We start from the raw sequence: 6,307 nt of genomic DNA, 5'->3' as shown, positions 1-6,307 counted from the left end.
AATATATCTCTATATAAATTTGTAGGCACAAAGCATTATTAAACTTACATATTTTACGCCTGAGTATCTTTTGCAGTTATATAGCCTAATTAAAGGCTTTTTTAGATAAAACGTTACAATTTATCTATTTATTTACTTTAGTTTGAAAACATATTGTTTATGTAAAGACGCGATTTTTATATTTCATTTATATTTTATTTATATTTCATAAAAGTATTTTATGCATTTATATTTTTTAGCGAAGCATTTAAAAAACAAAACATACATGATGCCTATTTCGCAGACCAAATAGATGTGCTTTTCCCAAAAGTTGAAGATGAAGTTGTTAGATCTGATTACACTCCGACCATGACCACATTGCCTAGAGAGCTGAGGCAACTCGGACTGGGAACACCCGTCGAAGACTACTGGAGAGAAAAGGAAAAATACGAAAAAGCATTCATAGACTACTACGTTATTAGGTTAAAAAAAAGTTATTTTAACAAATGTTTTAATTTTTTATAGACATATGTAGAGATCTAAAGTTAGTAAAGCACAATACTAGTTTACTAAGTTTTTATTTTAATAAGGTTGACCCGTTAAGTTAAATAAATTGTGTTAGTGCGTTTGAGTTCACTAACATTAAACTTTTTATAGTTCTAAACCAACCAAAACTTCCGTGTAAAAAATTAAACAACTATTTAACTTAGTTACTTTATTTTTATCAAGTTGTATAGGTTTAAATCAAAAAAAAAACTTTATACCTTTTTATTAAGATACGAGTTTAGAGAGATTCTTGGAGAAAACGAACGAACAGCCTACGATATGTGGATCAATTGCCTCAATTTCAAATACTCGACCAGTGCGGGGAAGGCTGAGAAACGGGACCTGATCAAAGATTTGTTTATGCGAGAAGACGGATTGTCACGTATAAACAAATTATACATATATATATTATATATAAATAAAATGTCACGTATAGACGGAAAGTTCGGATTGTCACGTGCCGAAAGAAGAAGGGGGTTTTACCGAAAGGGAGTTGAGTTTGCGTTTGAAGCTACATTTAAAATTTTTGAGAAAAGTTTCAATAGATACGTTGCTTCTAAAGAGTTTAACAGATATATTGGTGTTAAGACATTAAGATATTAACAACTAAAAAAGTTAGAAAATCGCTCTATTTGTTTTTATTTCAATTTTTTAAACGTTAGACCTACTTAAACGTATTTCCTATTGAATTTATAAATTACCTTTTCCTGTTGTATTAAAAAAGAAGCATTTACAAAATAAAATTATTTGTTCTCAAAGTTCACGTCACTTAAAATTGTTTCAATTAAATAAGACTGCTTTGAGTAACCCTTTTGAGCATAACTATAACACAAAATTTAAAAAAAAACTTAGTTTTAACTTAATTTTATCTTTCAAAAATTTATTAAAACTTATTACTTTAGTTTTTTTTTTTTACTGAATTATAGTTTTTTTATAGATTGTAGGTACCAAATTAAAACTAAAAAGAAACACAGTAAAGTTACTTACTAACTGCTATAAATTTTATTTAATTGTTGTTTTTACAGATTTAGGTTTTTCTTTTGGTTTAATAATATATTTTTTATCTAATTAAAAATATTATTATTGGTAGCTTTACTTTAGTACTACAAACAATTTAAATTTAAACAAGATCAGGCTCGAACAAGCTTAAAAAAAAATTAAATAGCATTAACATTATTAACGTTATTATTAACTCCCGTGTCTCTGATGTTTCTCGTTTGGCGTTAATCTTTTTTTTTTTTTTTTCTAAATTACGTGAAAATGGTTTTGAACTTGTTTAGTTATTTGATATAAGGATTACTTTTTTTTCTATTTGAAAAAAAAAATTATTAAATGTCTTTGAAATTTTTTAGAATAATTTCTACAAGTTTATAACTTGAATAATAAAATTTCAATTAATAATTTGAATATTTTAGTATAATTTATACAAAAAAAAGTTAAGTTTCAAAAAACTAAGTACACCTGTTTGGTTTGTCTAAAATAATTAAACTACTCATAAAAGTAAAAATATTGTTTAAAGTATCGTATGTTAAACAAATTTTGGTTTAGCAGACAATTTAACTATTTTGCTAAACTCGTTTCAAAAAATTCGAGTCAAAACCAGTTTCTTCTACTAATTAAATTTAGTTTAAGACAAACAAATTTGTTAATTTGCCAGTATTTACTACTTTATTTTGATAAATAGCTATAGCCAACTTTATATGTTTTTAATCATTCACCGGTAATAGCTAATTAGTAAAAATTCAGCGCTGTAATTTTATTTATCATTTATTTATAGTTTTTTATAATTTTTAATCAGAAACTTATAAATTTTCTGTATGTCATTTAAAATGCTTTTTTTTTTGATTTACCTGGTTTAGTTCTTGTTACAAAATGTTAGTTTTAAACAATCTAAAAAATATTCAATGTAACACTTTAATGAAGTTGATACTTTAATGTCTTACTAATGTTTTGCGCAGCTAGATAAATTGTTATCAAAAGTCACTTATCTAACAACTTTTATACAAATAGACAGAGAATAATTATATATAATTGTCAGTATATAAATATAGTATATGTAAATAGCGTTTAAGCGGAAATCAAATAAGTAAGTAGTTTAACAATTAGCACGGTCATCAGCTACTGACAAAGCAATTTTTATCTACAGTAAATACAATTAAGTTTTCATATGTACTGTGCTATCTTAGTGAAAATATTGCAAAATTTGAACTATACTTTTAAACAGATGTAAACTAATTTTGTTTAAGAATATTTCTATACTTAAAAGCAAGCAAATTGACACTAAATGCCGAAAATAACAAAGTTAAACCAACTTATTTTAGTCTTTAAAACTTTGTAACTTTTAATATTTTTCTTAATGTTTTTTAATGATTTACTTCTAAACAGTTTAAATATTTTATCAGTTTAGCAATGTTAAAATTAACTTAAAGCTTAACGCTAAAAAGTTGACACTAGTTATTTTCAGTGCCTCAATAATACATTTTTAAGCATTGCTTTTTTTATTTTGTAATACATTTCAGTTTGTAGTCGCATATAATATTTATAGTCAGTCTTATTAAGAATGTATAGTAAAAAGTTTTACGTATAATGTTTCTGAATTAAAATTAACCAATTACTTTTTAATGATCAATATACTAAATAAATTTAATTTTTTAATTTAGACCCGTTTAAGTCTTGGTTTTTGAGGTAAAGTAAACACATATTAGAAAAGATATTATATTAAATAAACTAAAAATATATTACGTTAACTTTTTCTATAAGTAAAATCAATTAAAACATATTTTGTCATCGTTATAAAATTATAAAACCGAATTTCAAGTATAAAACTTAAACAGTTTTTTATAATAAAACTTTCAAATTTTTTGAGGGCTGAATGAAAACCTTAAATAAGGAAGTATAGTTTTTCTGACATTAAGCACGTTTAACTAGTAAATTGACGATTAAACATTTTAGCACTAAATATAATATTATTTAGAAGTCAATGCTTAGTTTTTTTAGATAGGTATTTATATATTTACACTTTTTAGGTTTACATTACTTTTTTAAGGTTGTTTAAAAATTATTACTGATAAAGAATAAAATATGTCGCCTTAAACTTTTATAAAATTTAAAAGAATAAAATATTAAAAATCAATACATGATAACCAACTACTAAAATAATATTTACAAAGTAATTTTAATACACCACAAAATAACATGTGGGTTCAGATTTCCACTACTTTTTTTGAATAGGTTGAAAATCATGCAAATCATTTGTATAAAAGTAGCAAATCATATTTGTTGAACCAGCAAAAAAAAATATTTTAAATATTATTTTTGAGTTTAATAATAAAATTTTATTTTTAGATTTTTTCTGTTTGGGTAAGGTGGTTTAGGGATAAGGGTATATATATTAAAAAAAAATTAAAATAAACTATTATTATTTTTTTTGCTGACTCAGCAATGATTTCCATGATTTTCTAATTACTCAAAAGCAGTAGTTGAAATCTGAAGCTACCCCAAAATATCTAAAAGAAATTTATTTTTTTTTACAAATTGAACTACATAAACTTAAAACATTTACTTTTATAAATCTAATTTTATAGTTTAAAAATTTCAACATGTTCAATTACTATTTTTTATTTATGTGAGAAAAATCTAGCAGTGAGAAGTATCATACCATTAAAACAATTTAATCATAACATCAGTATATAAAAAAATTATAAATAACTAAACATGATGTGTATAAATCATTAACATTTTTCACACAAACAACAAAATTTTGTTTTATTTGAACGCTTTCGAACTATTTGATTTATTAAACTGATTATACGAAAAATTGTTTGTTGTAAAATTGACAAAGAACTGCATTGACCGTTAAAATGATTGTTTATTGATCGATTTTTTCTATAGAAACTTATAAAGTGTTTTATCAATTTTAACTACTTATTCTAATAGTTTACAAATAAATATTATCTTAGCGAGATCAGTCAAAAATAAGCCTTTAATCTCTAAAATGATTAAAAGGGTTAAATAAACATCAAATTAAGATAAATAATTTGAGGTAAACACAAAGAGAATTGCATCATTAGTTTTGTTTAAAGTTTAATGCATTTACATCTATTTTGTAATCTTTAGAAAATTTTCCTTTTTTATTTGCCAGGTCAAGTTTTAACTTTTGTTAAATAAATTAATCCGTTAATAAACCTAAAACTTATACAGCAAGTTTTATTAAATTAAAAAAAGTTTTGTGTTTTATTTTTTAAAATAAAACTTACGATTGCTTTTAGAAAATTAATAAAACTGTGTAGTTATTTTTAACCACTAATTTTAGTAAACTTAAGTTAAACTTTATTTTCATCCAAAAGAAAATTAAGAATTAACGCCAAGTTAAAAATCTAAACCGATTCAGGTTTAAATATTATTAAGGTTCCATTGTAAACTACAAAACTTACTTATATACTTAAATCAAAGATTAATTTTTTGTTAGGCATTTAAAATAAGATTAAATCAAACATTGCAAGATAAAAATTTATTTGAAATTTTTTTACGTTTTACGCTTATAACTGTGCAACGTTATCGAACGTTTTAACATCGTATAACACCTAAAATAAAGATTATTGATTTCTGTGCGATATAAAAAAAGTTTTAATAAACTATATACATCTAAATCTATTGACAGTTTGTTCTAACTTGATTGATTTATGTGCAATTAAATAAAGTGTTTAAAAGTAACAAAAGAGAATAAACTGATTAATAAATTCTAATGAAAAATTTAAGTTTTACAAGCTTAAAGCGATTCTTTTTACTGCTTAAAATCTTATTAAATCTTGAAAAACTCAAGTCGGTTTAATTAACGTAAACCTTTAAAAATATCTTTTAAAGTAAATAATAATTAAAAACATTTAAAATAGCAATTAACTTTTAAACTAAAAATATTTAAAAAAAATTATTTGTAAAATGATAAGGCTATAAGGAACTAAGAAAAAATTGTTTTATTTATTACAACATTTTGCAAACTTAAGGTTAATTTATTATAGAATTAATTTTGATAATAACTCCTTATTTGATAATCGCTTAATAAACTTTGATGTCGTTATTTTACACTATAGTTTTTCCAAAAACTTAAACATTTGGTCAATCTGTTTTCATAACTGTTTTTTACCAAAAAATCACAACCTAAACTAGTAACTAACATCGTTCTCAATAACTTTAGACAAAAATGCATTTATATTGATTTGAGGGATATATAAATGTAAAAGCTTGACACGATAAATACCTTCCACACCTTATAGATATGAATTTTTAAATATGCGTTTCTTGAGAGAATATTATTGTTCATATCAAAAAAATAATCAATTGACTTAGTATGATTTCAAAATATTAATAATTTTCAATTGAATACAGAAAATTCGCTAAATATAAATTTTATTAAAACTTGAAAGTTTTTGTTGTCCAAATTAAAGAACAGAATAAAGAGTAAAAGTTTGTACAGATAGCAATTTATCTTATTTAAAAGACAAGTTAAGGTTATTTTATTAGTCTAATAATATTCGTTTGATATAATGTTTTAAAACTAAAATCTATTTTAGTATTTATAAACAATATAACATTTTACTAACAGTTTTATCTAAGTTCTTTAATGTAGGTTATTAAATGAACCAAAACAACGATCAATATTGATGTAAATTTTGACTAAAACTACAAATATTATTCAATTTTTTGATCTTTTTTAACTAAAATACTCTTAAGTTATTTCAAACTGATTTACTTTAATAGGTTTAATTGCTAAAATTTTATGTTT

This window comes from Thalia democratica, chromosome 2 (genome assembly GCF_965202585.1).
Source record: "Thalia democratica chromosome 2, ktThaDemo2.hap1.1, whole genome shotgun sequence".
Classification (NCBI taxonomy): domain Eukaryota; kingdom Metazoa; phylum Chordata; class Thaliacea; order Salpida; family Salpidae; genus Thalia; species Thalia democratica.
This window is presented reverse-complemented; position numbering follows the sequence as displayed.